We start from the raw sequence: 14,805 nt of genomic DNA on the forward strand, positions 1-14,805 counted from the left end.
TTATCTACATGAAAAAGATGTCGTCACACTCAATGAACAATCATCGGTTTATGAAATGCCCACTTCTAACTGCCCTGGCCCACCAAAGGTTCCTCTGCTGTGCGCTGCCTGCATTGGGTCACTGACATGCAGGCCATGCACCCAAAGAGCCCACACGTCAGTGGAAGAACGGCGCGGTGTCCTAGGTCAGAGTCGAGGGCGCCACTCGCGGCACGCCCGGCTGAACACGCCTCCGTGCCGCATTCAAATGCCTCCATGAAACCCGCCCGTGTGGAAGCCGAGAAACCCACTCTGGACACACGTTCGTTCATGACCGGGCCGGTGTTAAACGCAACGCCGGCCGAGCTCCTCCCGTCCGCTGTCTATTTAATCTCCTATTTAAATGAGGCCAAACGCCGGCCAAGAATCGCACACCTCCGCCGCTCCCCTATCTCCTCCACCATTTTGTCCACTCTTACAATGGCTTACGAAGAGTAGTTATTCCGCATCCAAGCCGGCTGGGTAGCCCGCTGGATACGAGCTATGCAGCTTGCTGATCCACCTCCCTCCCCTCGCCCGACGGAGCCAGTTGCCGCCCCAAGCTGGCGCGTGGTTCAGCAACTCGCCGCTCCAGACCAGCTCGACGAGGAGCGGTGCACGGGCGTCGTTGCTGCCGTCCGCGCCGCCGCCTCGTACCGTGTCTCTCGTTTCTGTGGCCGAGACTCCCATGTCGGCGGCCGCGCCATGCAAGCAGCGACAAAAGCCGGGTGCGCGGAGAGCGGCGAGTCGGTGGCCAGCGCCTCCGCGTCCGCCGCCATCATCGAGGAGAAGTAGAACACGGGAGGTCGCCGCCGCTTGGGTCCCATGAAGGCCACCGCGGAGGCGACGCTGGCGTACACAGCAGGTGTCTTGCCGGATCCTTTTGTTGCGAGGACCTTCGTCGACCCCGCATGGGCTCCACAGAAGAGGGCAATGTTAGGATGAACTCAAGTCGGTGCCGGCCATGGCGAAGTAGTCGCCAATATTTTGGCTACCCCGGGCAAGATCCAAACAGCCCCTCCCAACAGATTCAAATCCCTCGTTTGCCGTGGAATTTTTCCATGTGTTGTTTTCATGGACTAGCAAGATGCCCATGCATTGCACGGAACATCAAGATGCATTTTTTACAAACTCCCACATGCATGCAAGGGATAATTAATGTCCTCCTTTGCTAGTACCACGAGGTAAACACCATTAATATTGCATCAATTAGTGTTAGTGGCCTTGTATATCTGCAAATTGTAATTTTGATAGTGGCCCCTTGTATATAAAAATGGAGGGAGAAAGATGAGAGATAAGGCGAGGAGGAGTGGGGCGTGGTGGTGACTGGTGGTCGGACTGGGCGGAGGCATGGGGACGGATGGCGCATTATGTCTAGGTTTGTATCTCTCTCACACACACCCACGTAGGTGGGGGACGTGCACGAAGAGAAGAGGTGCACGCATGGTGATGGAAATATGCCCTAGAGGCAATAATAAAGTTATTATTTATTTCCTTATATCATGATAAATGTTTATTATTCATGATAGAATTGTATTAACCGGAAACATGATACATGTGTGAATACATAGACAAACAGAGTGTCACTAGTATGCCTCTATTGACTAGCTCGTTGATCAAAGATGGTTATGTTTCCTAACCATAGACATGAGTTGTCATTTGATTAACGGGATCACATCATTAGGAGAATGATCTGATTGACTTGACCCATTCAGTTAGCTTAGCACTTGATCGTTTAGTTTGTTGCTATTGCTTTCTTCATAACTTATACATGTTCCTATGACTATGAGATTATACAACTCCCGTTTACCGGAGGAACACTTTGTGTGCTACCAAACATCACAACGTAATTGGGTGATTATAAAGGTGCTCTACAGGTGTCTCCGAAGGTACTTGTTGGGTTGGCGTATTTCAAGATTAGGGTTTGTCACTCCAATTATCGGAGAGGTATCTCTGGGCCCTCTCGGTAATGCACATCACTCAAGCCTTGCAAGCATTGCAACTAATAAGTTAGTTGCGGGATGATGTATTACGGAATGAGTAAAGAGACTTGCCGGTAACGATATTGAACTAGGTATTAAGATACCGACGATCGAATCTCGGGCAAGTAACATACCGATGACAAAGGGAACAACGTATGTTGTTATGCGGTCTGACCGATAAAGATCTTCGTAGAATATGTAGGAGCCAATATGAGCATCCAGGTTCCGCTATTAGTTATTGACCGGAGACGTGTCTTGGTCATGTCTACATAGTTCTCGAACCCGTAGGGTCCGCACGCTTAAAGTTCGGTGATGATCGTAATTAGGGTTTTTGAGGTTGTTCGAAGTCCCAGATGTGATCACGGACATGACGAGGAGTCTGCGAAATGGTCGAGACATAAAGATTGATATATTGGAAGCCTATATTTGGATATCGGAAACATTCCGGGTGAAATCGGGATTTTACCGGAGTACCGGGGGGTTACCGGAACCCCCCGGGGGTTATTGGGCCTACATGGGCCATAAGGGAGAAGAGGAGGGCCGGCCAGGGCAGGCCACGCGCCCCCTCCCCCCTTAGTCCGAATAGGACAAGGAAGGGGGGGCGGCGCCCCCCTTTCCTCTTTCTCCCTTCCCCCTTCCTTTTCCAACAAGGCAACAGGGGGGAGTCCTACTCCCGGTGGGAGTAGGACTCCTCCAGGCGCACCCATAGGGCCGGCCGCACCTCCCCTCTCCCTCCTTTATATACGGGGGCAAGGGGGCACCCCATGACACACAAGTTGATCTTCGTGATCGTTCCTTAGCCGTGTGCGGTGCCCCCTTCCACCATATTCCACCTCGGTCATATCGTAGCAGTGCTTAGGCGAAGCCCTGCGTCGGTAGAACATCATCACCATCATCACGCCGTCGTGCTGACGAAACTCTCCCTCAACGTTTTGCTGGATCGGAGCTCGAGGGACGTCACCGAGTTGAACGTGTGCAGAACTCGGACGTGTCGTACGTTCGGTACTTGGATCGGTCGGATCGGGAAGACGTATGACTACTTCCTCTACGTTGTGTCAACGCTTCCGTTGCCGGTCTACGAGGGTACGTAGACAACACTATCCCCTCTCGTTGCTATGCATCACCATGATCTTGCATGTGCGTAGGATTTTTTTTGAAATTACTACGTTCCCCAACAGTGGCATCCGAGCCTAGGTTTTATGCGTTGCTGTTGTGCACCAGTAGAACACAAGTGAGTTGTGGGCGATATAAGTCATACTGCTTACCAGCATGTCATACTTTGGTTCGGCGGTATTGTTGGATGAACCGGCCCGGACCGACATTACGCGTACGCTTACGCGAGACTGGTTCTACCGACGTGCTTTGCACACAGGTGGCTGGCGGGTGTCAGTTTCTCCAACTTTAGTTGAACCAAGTGTGGCTACGCCCGATCCTTGCGAAGGTTTAAATAGCACCAACTTGACAAACTATCCTTGTGGTTTTGATGCATAGGTAAGAACGGTTCTTGCTAAGCCCGTAGCAGCCACGTAAAACTTGCAACAACAAAGTAGAGGACGTCTAACTTGTTTTTGCAGGGCATGTTGTGATGTGATATGGTCAAGACATGATGCTAAATTTTATTGTATGAGATGATCATGTTTTGTAACCGAGTTATCGGCAACTGGCAGGAGCCATATGGTTGTCGCTTTATTGTATGCAATGCAATTGCACTGTAATGCTTTACTTTATCACTAAGCGGTAGTGATAGTCGTGGAAGCATAAGATTGGCGAGACGACAACGATGCTACGATGGTGATCAAGGTGTCGCGCCGTTGACGATGGTGATCATGACGGTGCTTCGGAGATGGAGATCACAAGCACAAGATGATGATGGCCATATCATATCACTTATATTGATTGCATGTGATGTTTATCTTTTATGCATCTTATCTTGCTATGATTGACGGTAACGTTATAAGATGATCTCTCACTAAATTTCAAGATAAAAGTGTTCTCCTTGAGTATGCACCGTTGCCAAAGTTCGTTGTGCCCAGACACCATGTGATGATCGGGTGTGATAAGCTCTACGTCCATCTACAACGGGTGCAAGCCAGTTTTGCACACGCAGAATACTCGGGTTAAACTTGACGAGCCTAGCATATGCAGATATGGCCTTGGAACACTGAGACCGAAAGGTCGAGCATGAATCATATAGTAGATATGATCAACATATTGATGTTCACCATTGAAAGCTACTCCATTTCACGTGATGATCGGTTATGGTTTAGTTGATTTGGATCACATGATCCCTTAGAAGATTAGAGAGATGTCTTTCTAAGTGGGAGTTCTTAAGTAATATGATTAATTGAATTTAAATTTATCATGAACTTAGTACCTGATAGTATCTTGCTTGTCTATGTTTGATTGTAGATAGATGGCCCGTGTTGTTGTTCCGTTGAATTTTAATGCGTTCCTTGAGAAAGCAAAGTTGAAAGATGATGGTAGCAATTACACGGACTGGGTCCGTAACTTGAGGATTATCCTCATTACTGCATAGAAGAATTACGTCCTGGAAGCACCGCTAGGTGCCAGGCCTGCTGCTGGAGCAACACCAGATGTTATGAACGTCTGGCAGAGCAAAGCTGATGACTACTCGATAGTTCAGTGTGCCATGCTTTACGGCTTAGAATCGGGACTTCAACGACGTTTTGAACGTCATGAAGCATATGAGATGTTCCAGGAGTTGAAGTTAATATTTCAAGCAAATGCCCGGATTGAGAGATATGAAGTCTCCAATAAATTCTATAGCTGCAAGATGGAGGAGAATAGTTCTGTCAGTGAACATATACTCAAAATGTCTGGGTATCATAATCACTTGACTCAACTGGGAGTTAATCTTCCTATTGATAGTGTCATTGACAGAGTTCTTCAATCACTGCCACCAAGCTACAAGAGCTTCGTGATGAACTATAACATGCAAGGGATGGATAAGACAATTCCCGAGCTCTTTGCAATGCTAAAGGCTACGGAGGTAGAAATCAAGAAGGAGCATCAAGTGTTGATGGTCAACAAGAACGCCAGTTTCAAGAAAAAGGGCAAAGGGAAGAAGAAGGGGAACTTCAAGAAGAACAGTAAGCAAGTTACTGCTCAGGAGAAGAAACCCAAATCTGGACCTAAACCTGAAACTGAGTGCTTCTACTGCAAGCAGACTGGACACTAGAAGCGGAACTGCCCCAAGTATTTGGCGGATAAGAAGGATGGCAATGTGAACAAAGGTATATGTGATCCAAACAGCCCCTCCCAATAGATTCAAATCCCTCATTCGCTGTGGAATTTTTCCATGTGTTGTTCTCATGGACTAGCAAGATGCCCGTGCATTGCACGGAACATCAAGATGCATTTTTTACAAACTCCCGCATGCATGCAAGGGATAATTAATGTCCTCCTTTGCTAGTACCACGAGGTAAACACCATTAATATTGCATCAATTAGTGTTAGTGGCCTTGTATATCTGCAAATTGTAATTTTGATAGTGGCCCCTTGTATATAAAAATGGAGGGAGAAAGATGAGAGATAAGGCGAGGAGGAGTGGGGCGTGGTGGTGACTGGTGGTCGGACTGGGCGGAGGCATGGGGATGGACGGCGCATTATGTCTAGGTTTGTATCTCTCTCACACACACCCACATAGGTGGGGGGCGTGCACGAAGAGAAGAGGTGCACGCACGATGAAGGAAATATGCCCTAGAGGCAATAATAAAGTTATTATTTATTTCCTTATATCATGATAAATGTTTATTATTCATGCTAGAATTGTATTAACCGGAAACATAATACATGTGTGAATACATAGACAAACAGAGTGTCACTGGTATGCCTCTACTTGACTAGCTCGTTGATCAAAGATGGTTATGTTTCCTAACCATAGACATGAGTTGTCATTTGATTAACGGGATCACATCATTAGGAGAATGATGTGATTGACTTGACCCATTCCGTTAGCTTAGCACTTGATCGTTTAGTTTGTTGCTATTGCTTTCTTCATAACTTATACATGTTCCTATGACTATGAGATTATACAACTCCCGTTTACCGGAGGAACACTTTGTGTGCTACCAAACGTCACAATGTAATTGGGTGATTATAAAGGTGCTCTACAGGTGTCTCCGAAGGTACTTGTTGGGTTGGCGTATTTCAAGATTAGGGTTTGTCACTCCAATTATCGGAGAGGTATCTCTGGGTCCTCTCGGTAATGCACATCACTCAAGCCTTGCAAGCATTGCAACTAATAAGTTAGTTGCGGGATGATGTATTACGGAATGAGTAAAGAGACTTGCCGATAATGAGATTGAACTAGGTATTAAGATACCGACGATCGAATCTCGGGTAAGTAACACACCGATGACAAAGGAACAACGTATGTTGTTATGCGGTCTGACCGATAAAGATCTTCGTAGAATATGTAGGAGCCAATATGAGCATCCAGGTTCCGCTATTGGTTATTGATCGGAGACGTGTCTCGGTCATGTCTACATTCTCGAACCCGTAGGGTCCGCACGCTTAAAGTTCGGTGACGATCGTAATTAGGGTTTTTGTGTTTTGATGTACCAAAGGTTGTTCGGAGTCCCGGATGTGATCGCGGACATGACGAGGAGTCTCGAAATGGTCGAGACATAAAGATTGATATATTGGAAGCCTATATTTGGATATCGGAAACGTTCCGGGTGAAATCGGGATTTTATCGGAGTACCGGGGGGTTACCGGAACCCCCCGGGGGTTATTGGGCCTACATGGGCCATAAGGGAGAAGGGGAGGGCCGGCCAGGGCAGGCCGCGCGCCCCCTCCCCCCTTAGTCCGAATAGGACAAGGAAGGGGGGGCGGCGCCCCCCTTTCCTCTTTCTCCCTTCCCCTTCCTTTTCCAACAAGGCAACAGGGGGGAGTCCTACTCCCGGTGGGAGTAGGACTCCTCCAGGCGCACCCATAGGGCCGGCCGCACCTCCCCTCTCCCTCCTTTATATACGGGGGCAAGGGGTCACCCCATGACACACAAGTTGATCTTCGTGATCGTTCCTTAGCCGTGTGCGGTGCCCCCTTCCACCATATTCCACCTCGGTCATATCATAGCAGTGCTTAGGCAAAGCCCTGCATCGGTAGAACATCATCACCGTCATCACGCCGTCGTGCTGACGAAACTCTCCCTCAATGTTTTGCTGGATCAGAGATCGAGGTACGTCACCGAGTTGAACGTGTGCAGAACTCGGAGGTGTCGTACGTTCGGTACTTGGAACGGTCGGATCGGGAAGACGTACGACTACTTCCTCTATGTTGTGTCAATGCTTCCGTTGTCGGTCTACGAGGGTACATAGACAACACTCTCCCCTCTTGTTGCTATGCATCACCATGATCTAGCGTGTGTTGGGGAACGTAGCAGAATTTTAAAATTTTCTACGCATCACCAAGATCAATCTATGGAGTCATCTAGCAACGAGGGAGAGAGGAGTGCATCTACATACCCTTATAGATCGCGTGCGGAAGCGTTCAAGAGAACGGGGTTGATGGAGTCGTACTCGACGTGATCCAAATCACCGATGACCAAGTGCCGAACTGACAGCACCTTCGTGTTCAACACACGTACGATTGGGAGACGTCTCCTCCTTCTTGATCCAGCAAGGGGAAAGGAGAGGTTGATGAAGATCCAGCAGCACGACGGCGTTGTGGTGGATGCAACAGGATCCCGGCAGGGCTTCGCCAAGCGCAAGCGGGGAGGACAGGTGTAACAGAGGGAGAGGGAGGCGCCAAGAGCAATTGGTGCGGCTTCCCTCCCTCCCCCCTCTTTATATAGGGGCCTTGGGGGGCGCCGGCCCTAGGGAGATGGATCTCCAAGGGGGCGGCGGCCAAGGGGTGGCTTCCCCCCCAAGCCAAGTGGGGGGCGCCCCCACCCCTAGGGTTTCCCAACCCTAGGCGCAGGGGAGGCCCAAGGGGGGCGCACCAGCCCACTAGGGGCTGGGTCCCCACCCAACTCAGCCCATGGGGCCCTCCGGGATGGGTGGCCCCACCCGGTGGACCCCCGGGACCCTTCCGGTGGTCCCGGTACAATACGGGTAACCCCTGAAACCTTCCCGATGGCCGAAACCGGACTTCCTATATATAAATCTTTACCTTCGGACCATTCCGGAACTCCTCGTGACGTTCGGGATCTCATCCGGAACTCCGAACAACTTTCGGGTTACTGCATACTAATATCTCTACAACCCTAGCGTCACCGAACCTTAAGTGTGTAGACCCTACGGGTTCGGGAGACATGCAAACATGACCGAGACGCCTCTCCGGTCAATAACCAACAGCGGGATCTGGATACCCATGTTGGCTCCCACATGCTCCACGATGATCTCATCGGATGAACCACAATGTCGAGGATTCAATCAATCTGTATACAATTCCCTTTGTCAATCGGTACGTTACTTGCCCAAGACTTGATCGCCGGTATCCCAATACCTCGTTCAATCTCGTTACCGGAAAGTCACTTTACTCATACCGTAATGCATGATCTCATGATCAACCACTTGGTCACATTGAGCTCATTATGATGATGCATTACCGAGTGGGCCCAGAGATACCTCTCCGTCATACGGAGTGACAAATCCCAGTCTCGATTCGTGCCAACCCAATAGACACTTTTGGAGATACCTGTAATGTACCTTTATAGTCACCCAGTTACGTTGTGACATTTGGCACACCCAAGGCACTCCTACGGTATCCGGGAGTTGCACAATCTCATGGTCTAAGGAAATGATACTTGACATTCAGAAAAGCTACAGCAAACGAACTACACGATCTTTGAGCTATGCTTAGGATTGGGTCTTATCCATCACATCATTCTCCTAATGATGTGATCCCGTTATCAATGACATCCAATGTCCATAGTCAGGAAACCATGACTATCTTTTGATCAACGAGCTAGTCAACTAGAGGCTCACTAGGGACGTGTTGTGGTCTATGTATTCACACATGTATTACGATTTCCAGATAGCAAAATTATAGCATGAACAATAGAAAATTATCATGAACAAAGAAATATAATAATAACCATTTTATTATTGCCTCTAGGGCATATTTCCAATAGTCTCCCACTTGCACTAGAGTCAATATTCTAGTTACATTGTGATGAATCGAATACCCATGCAGTTCTGGTGTTGATCATGTTTTGCTCTAGGGAGAGGTTTAGTCAATGGATCTGCCACATTCAGGTCCGTATGTACTTTACAAATCTCTATGTCTCCATTTTGAACACTTTCACGAATGGAGTTGAAGCGACGGTTGATATGCCTGGTCTTCCTGTGAAACCTGGGCTCCTTGGCAAGGGCAATAGCTCTAGTGTTGTCACAAAAGAGAGTCATCGGGCCCGACGCATTGGGTATGACTCCTAGGTCGACAATGAACTCCTTCACCCAGACTGCTTCTTGTGCTGCCTCCGAGGCTGCCATGTACTCTGCTTCACATGTAGATCCCGCCACAATGCTTTGCTTGCAACTGCACCAGCTTACTGCCCGACCATTCAAAATATACACGTATCCGGTTTGTGACTTAGAGTCATCCAGATCTGTGTCGAAGCTAGCATCGACATAACCCTTTACGACGAGCTCTTCGTCACCTCCATAAACGAGAAACATGTCCTTAGTCCTTTTCAGGTACTTCAGGATATTCTTGACCGTTGTCCAGTGTTCCATGCCGGGATTACTTTGGTACCTTCCTACCAAACTTACGGCAAGGTTTACATCAGGTCTGGTACACAGCATAGCATACATGATAGACCCTATGGCCGAGGTATAGGGGACGACACTCATCTTTTCTCTATCTTCTGCCGTGGTCGGGCATTGAGCCGTGCTCAATCTCGTACCTGGCAATACAGGCAAGAACCCCTTCTTTGACTGATCCATTTTGAACTTCTTCAATATCTTGTCAAGGTACATACTCTGTGAAAGACCAATGAGGCATCTTGATCTATCTCTATAGATCTTGATGCCTAATATATAAGCAGCTTCTCCAGGATCCTTCATTGAAAAACACTTGTTCAAGTAGGCCTTTATGCTTTCCAAGAATTCTATATCATTTCCCATCAACAGTATGTCATCCACATACAATATGAGAAATGCTACAGAGCTCCCACTCACTTTCTTGTAAATGCAGGCTTCTCCACAAGTCTGTGTAAACCCAAACGCTTTGATCATCTCATCAAAACGAATGTTCCAACTCCGAGATGCTTGCACCAGCCCATAAATCGAGCGTTGGAGCTTGCACACCTTGTCAGCATTCTTAGGATCGACAAAACCTTCTGGCTGCATCATATACAATTCTTCCTTAAGGAAACCATTAAGGAATGCCGTTTTGACGTCCATTTGCCATATCTCATAATCATAGTATGCGGCAATTGCTAACATGATTCGGACGGACTTCAGCTTCGCTACGGGTGAGAAAGTCTCATCATAGTCAACCCCTTGAACTTGTCGATAACCCTTAGCGACAAGCCGAGCTTTATAGATGGTCACATTACCATCCGCGTCTTTCTTCTTCTTAAAGATCCATTTATTTTCTACGCCGATCATCAGGCAAGTCAGTCAAAGTCCATACTTCGTTTTCATACATGGATCCTATCTCGGATTTCATGGCTTCCAGCCATTTGTCGGAATCCAGGCCCGCCATCGCTTCTTCATAGTTCGAAGGTTCACCGTTGTCTAACAACATTATTTCCAAGACAGGGTTGCCGTACCACTCTGGTGCGGAACGTGTCCTCGTGGACCTACGAAGTTCAGTAGCAACTTGATCTGAAGTTTCATGATCAACATCATCAACTTCCTCTCTAGTCGGTGCAGGCACCTCAGGAACATTTTCTTGAGCTGCGCCACTTACCGGTTCAAGAGGTAATACTTCATCAAGTTCTATTTTTCCCCCACTTATTTCTTTCGAGAGAAACTCTTTCTCTAGAAAGGACCCATTCTTGGCAACAAAGATCTTGCCTTCGGATCTGAGATAGAAGGTATACCCAATAGTTTCTTTAGGGTATCCTATGAAGACGCATTTTTCCGATTTGGGTTCGAGCTTTTCAGGTTGAAGTTTCTTGACATAAGCATCGCATCCCCAAACTTTTAGAAACGATAGCTTAGGTTTCTTCCCAAACCATAATTCATATGGTGTCGTCTCAACGGATTTCGACGGAGCCCTATTTAAAGTGAATGCGGCAGTCTCTAAAGCATAGCCCCAAAATGACAGCGGTAAATCTGTAAGAGACATCATAGATCGCACCATATCTAATAGAGTGCGATTATGACGTTCGGACACACCATTACGTTGAGGTGTTCCAGGCGGCGTGAGTTGTGAAACTATTCCACATTTTCTTAAGTGTGTGCCAAATTTGTGACTCAAGTATTCTCCCCCACGATCTGATCGCAAGAACTTGATTTTCCTGTCATGTTGATTCTCAACCTCACTCTGAAATTCCTTGAACTTTTCAAAAGTCTCAGACTTGTGTTTCATTAAGTAGACATACCCATATCTACTCAAGTCATCAGTGAGGGTGATAACATAACGATAGCCACCGCGAGCCTCAACACTCATTGGACCGCACACATCAGTATGTATGATTTCCAATAAGTTGGTTGCTCGCTCCATTGTTCCTGACAACGGAGTCTTGGTCATTTTACCCATGAGGCATGGTTCGCACGTGTCAAATGATTCGTAATCAAGAGACTCTAAAAGTCCATCTGCATGGAGCTTCTTCATGCATTTGACACCTATGTGACCAAGGCGGCAGTGCCACAAGTATGTGGGACTATCATTGTCAACCTTACATCTTTTGGTATTCACACTATGAATATGTGTAACATTACGCTCGAGATTCATTAAGAATAAACCATTCACCAACGGAGCATGACCATAAAACATATCTCTCATATAAATAGAACAACCATTATTCTCGGATTTAAATGAGTAGCCATCTCGAATTAAACGAGATCCTGATATAATGTTCATGCTCAAAGCTGGCACTAAATAACAATTATTGAGGTTTAAAACTAATCCCGTAGGTAAATGTAGAGGCAGCGTGCCGACGGCGATCACATCGACCTTGGAACCATTCCCGACGCGCATCGTCACCTCGTCCTTCGCTAGTCTCCGTTTATTCCACAGCTCCTGCTTTGAATTACAAATGTAAGCAACCGCACTGGTATCAAATACCCAGGAGCTACTATGAGTACTGGTAAGGTACACATCAATTACATGTATATCACATATACCTTTAGTGTTGCCGGCCTTCTTGTCCGCTAAGTATTTGGGGCAGTTCCGCTTCCAGTGACCACTTCCCTTGCAATAAAAACACTCAGTCTCGGGCTTGGGTCCATTCTTTGGCTTCTTCCCGGCAGCTTGCTTACCGGGCGCGGCAACTCCCTTGCCGTCCTTCTTGAAGTTCTTTTTACCCTTGCCTTTCTTGAACTTAGTGGTTTTATTCACCATCAACACTTGATGTTCCTTTTTGATTTCCACCTCTGCTGATTTCAGCATTGAATACACCTCAGGAATGGTCTTTTCCATCCCTTGCATATTGAAGTTCATCACAAAGCTTTTGTAGCTCGGTGGAAGCGACTGAAGGATTCTGTCAATGACCGCGTCATCCAGGAGATTAACTCCCAGCTGAGTCAAGCGGTTATGCAACCCAGACATTCTGAGTATGTGCTCACTAACAGAACTATTTTCCTCCATCTTACAGCTGAAGAACTTGTCGGAGACTTCATATCTCTCGACCCGGGCATGAGCTTGAAAAACCATTTTCAGCTCTTCGAACATCTCATATGCTCCGTGTCTCTCAAAACGCTTTTGGAGCCAAGGTTCTAAACTGTAAAGCATGCCGCACTGAACGAGGGAGTAATCATCAGCACGTGACTGCCAAGAGTTCATAACGTCTTGGTTCTCTGGGACAGGTGCGTCACCTAACGGTGCTTCTAGGACATAATCTTTCTTGGCAGCTATGAGGATGATCCTCAGATTCCGGACCCAGTCCGTATAGTTGCTGCCATCATCTTTCAGCTTGGTTTTCTCTAGGAACGCGTGGAAGTTGAGGACAACGTGGGCCATTTGATCTACAAGACATATTGTAAAGATTTTAGACTAAGTTCATGATAATTAAGTTCATCTAATCAAATTATTCAATGAACTCCCACTCAGATAGACATCCCTCCAGTCATCTAAGTGAAACATGATCCGAGTTAACTAGGCCGTGTCCGATCATCACGTGAGACGGACTAGCCAACATCGGTGAACATCTTCATGTTGATCGTATCTTCTATACGACTCATGCTCGACCTTTCAGTCTTCTGTGTTCCGAGGCCATGTCTGTACATGCTAGGCTCGTCAAGTCAACCTAAGTGTACTGCGTGTGTAAATCTGGCTTACACCCGTTGTATTCGAACGTTAGAATCTATCACACCCGATCATCACGTGGTGCTTCGAAACAACGAACCTTCGCAACGGTGCACAGTTAGGGGGGACACTTTCTTGAAATTATTACGAGGGATCATCTTATTTAAGCTACCGTCGTTCTAAGCAAATAAGATGTAAAACATGATAAACATCACATGCAATCAAATAGTGACATGATATGGCCAATATCATTTGCTCCTTTTGATCTCCATCTTCGGGGCTTCATGATCATCGTTGTCACCGGCATGACACCATGATCTCCATCATCGTGTCTTCTTGAAGTTGTCTCGTCATCTATTACTACTAAGGCTAACGCTTTAGCAATAAAGTAAAGTAATTACATGACGTTTATGTTGACACGCAGGTCATAAATAAATAAAGACAACTCCTATGGCTCCTGCCGGTTGTCATACTCATCGACATGCAAGTCGTGATTCCTATTACAAGAACATGATCATCTCATACATCACATATATCGTTCATCACATCCTTTGGCCATATCACATCACAAAACACTTGCTGCAAAAACAAGTTAGACGTCCTCTAATTGTTGTTGCAAGTTTTTACGTGGCTGCTAAAGGTTTCTAGCAAGAACGTTTCTTACCTACGCCAAAACCACAACGTGAATTGCCAATTTCTATTTACCCTTCATAAGGACCCTGTTCATCGAATCCGATCCGACTAAAGTGGGAGAGACAGACACCCGCCAGCCACCTTATGCAACTAGTGCATGTCAATCGGTGGAACCAGTCTCACGTAAGCGTACGTGTAAGGTCGGTCCGGGCCGCTTCATCCCACAATGCCGCCGAATCAAGATAAGACTAGTAACGGCAAGCAAATTGACAATATCGACGCCCACAACTACTTTGTGTTCTACTCGTGCATAATAACTACGCATAGACCTAGCTCATGATGCCACTGTTGGGGAACGTAGCAGAATTTTAAAATTTTCTACGCATCACCAAGATCAATCTATGGAGTCATCTAGCAACGAGGGAGAGAGGAGTGCATCTACATAACCTTGTAGATTGCGTGCGGAAGCGTTCAAGAGAACGGGGTTGATGGAGTCGTACTCGACGTGATCCAAATCACCGATGACCAAGTGCCGAACGAACAACACCTCCGCGTTCAACACATGTACGATTGGGAGACGTCTCCTCCTTCTTGATCCAGTAAGGGGGAAGGAGAGGTTGATGAAGATCCAGCAGCACGACGGCGTGGTGGTGGATGCAGCAGGATCCCGGCAGGGCTTCGCCAAGCGCAAGCGGGAAGGAGAGGTGTAACGGAGGGAGAGGGAGGCACCAAGAGCAAGGGGTGCGGCTGCCCTCCCTCCCCCCCCCTCTTTATATAGGGGCCTTGG

Source organism: Triticum urartu, chromosome 7 (assembly GCF_003073215.2).
Source record: "Triticum urartu cultivar G1812 chromosome 7, Tu2.1, whole genome shotgun sequence".
NCBI lineage: Eukaryota > Viridiplantae > Streptophyta > Magnoliopsida > Poales > Poaceae > Triticum > Triticum urartu.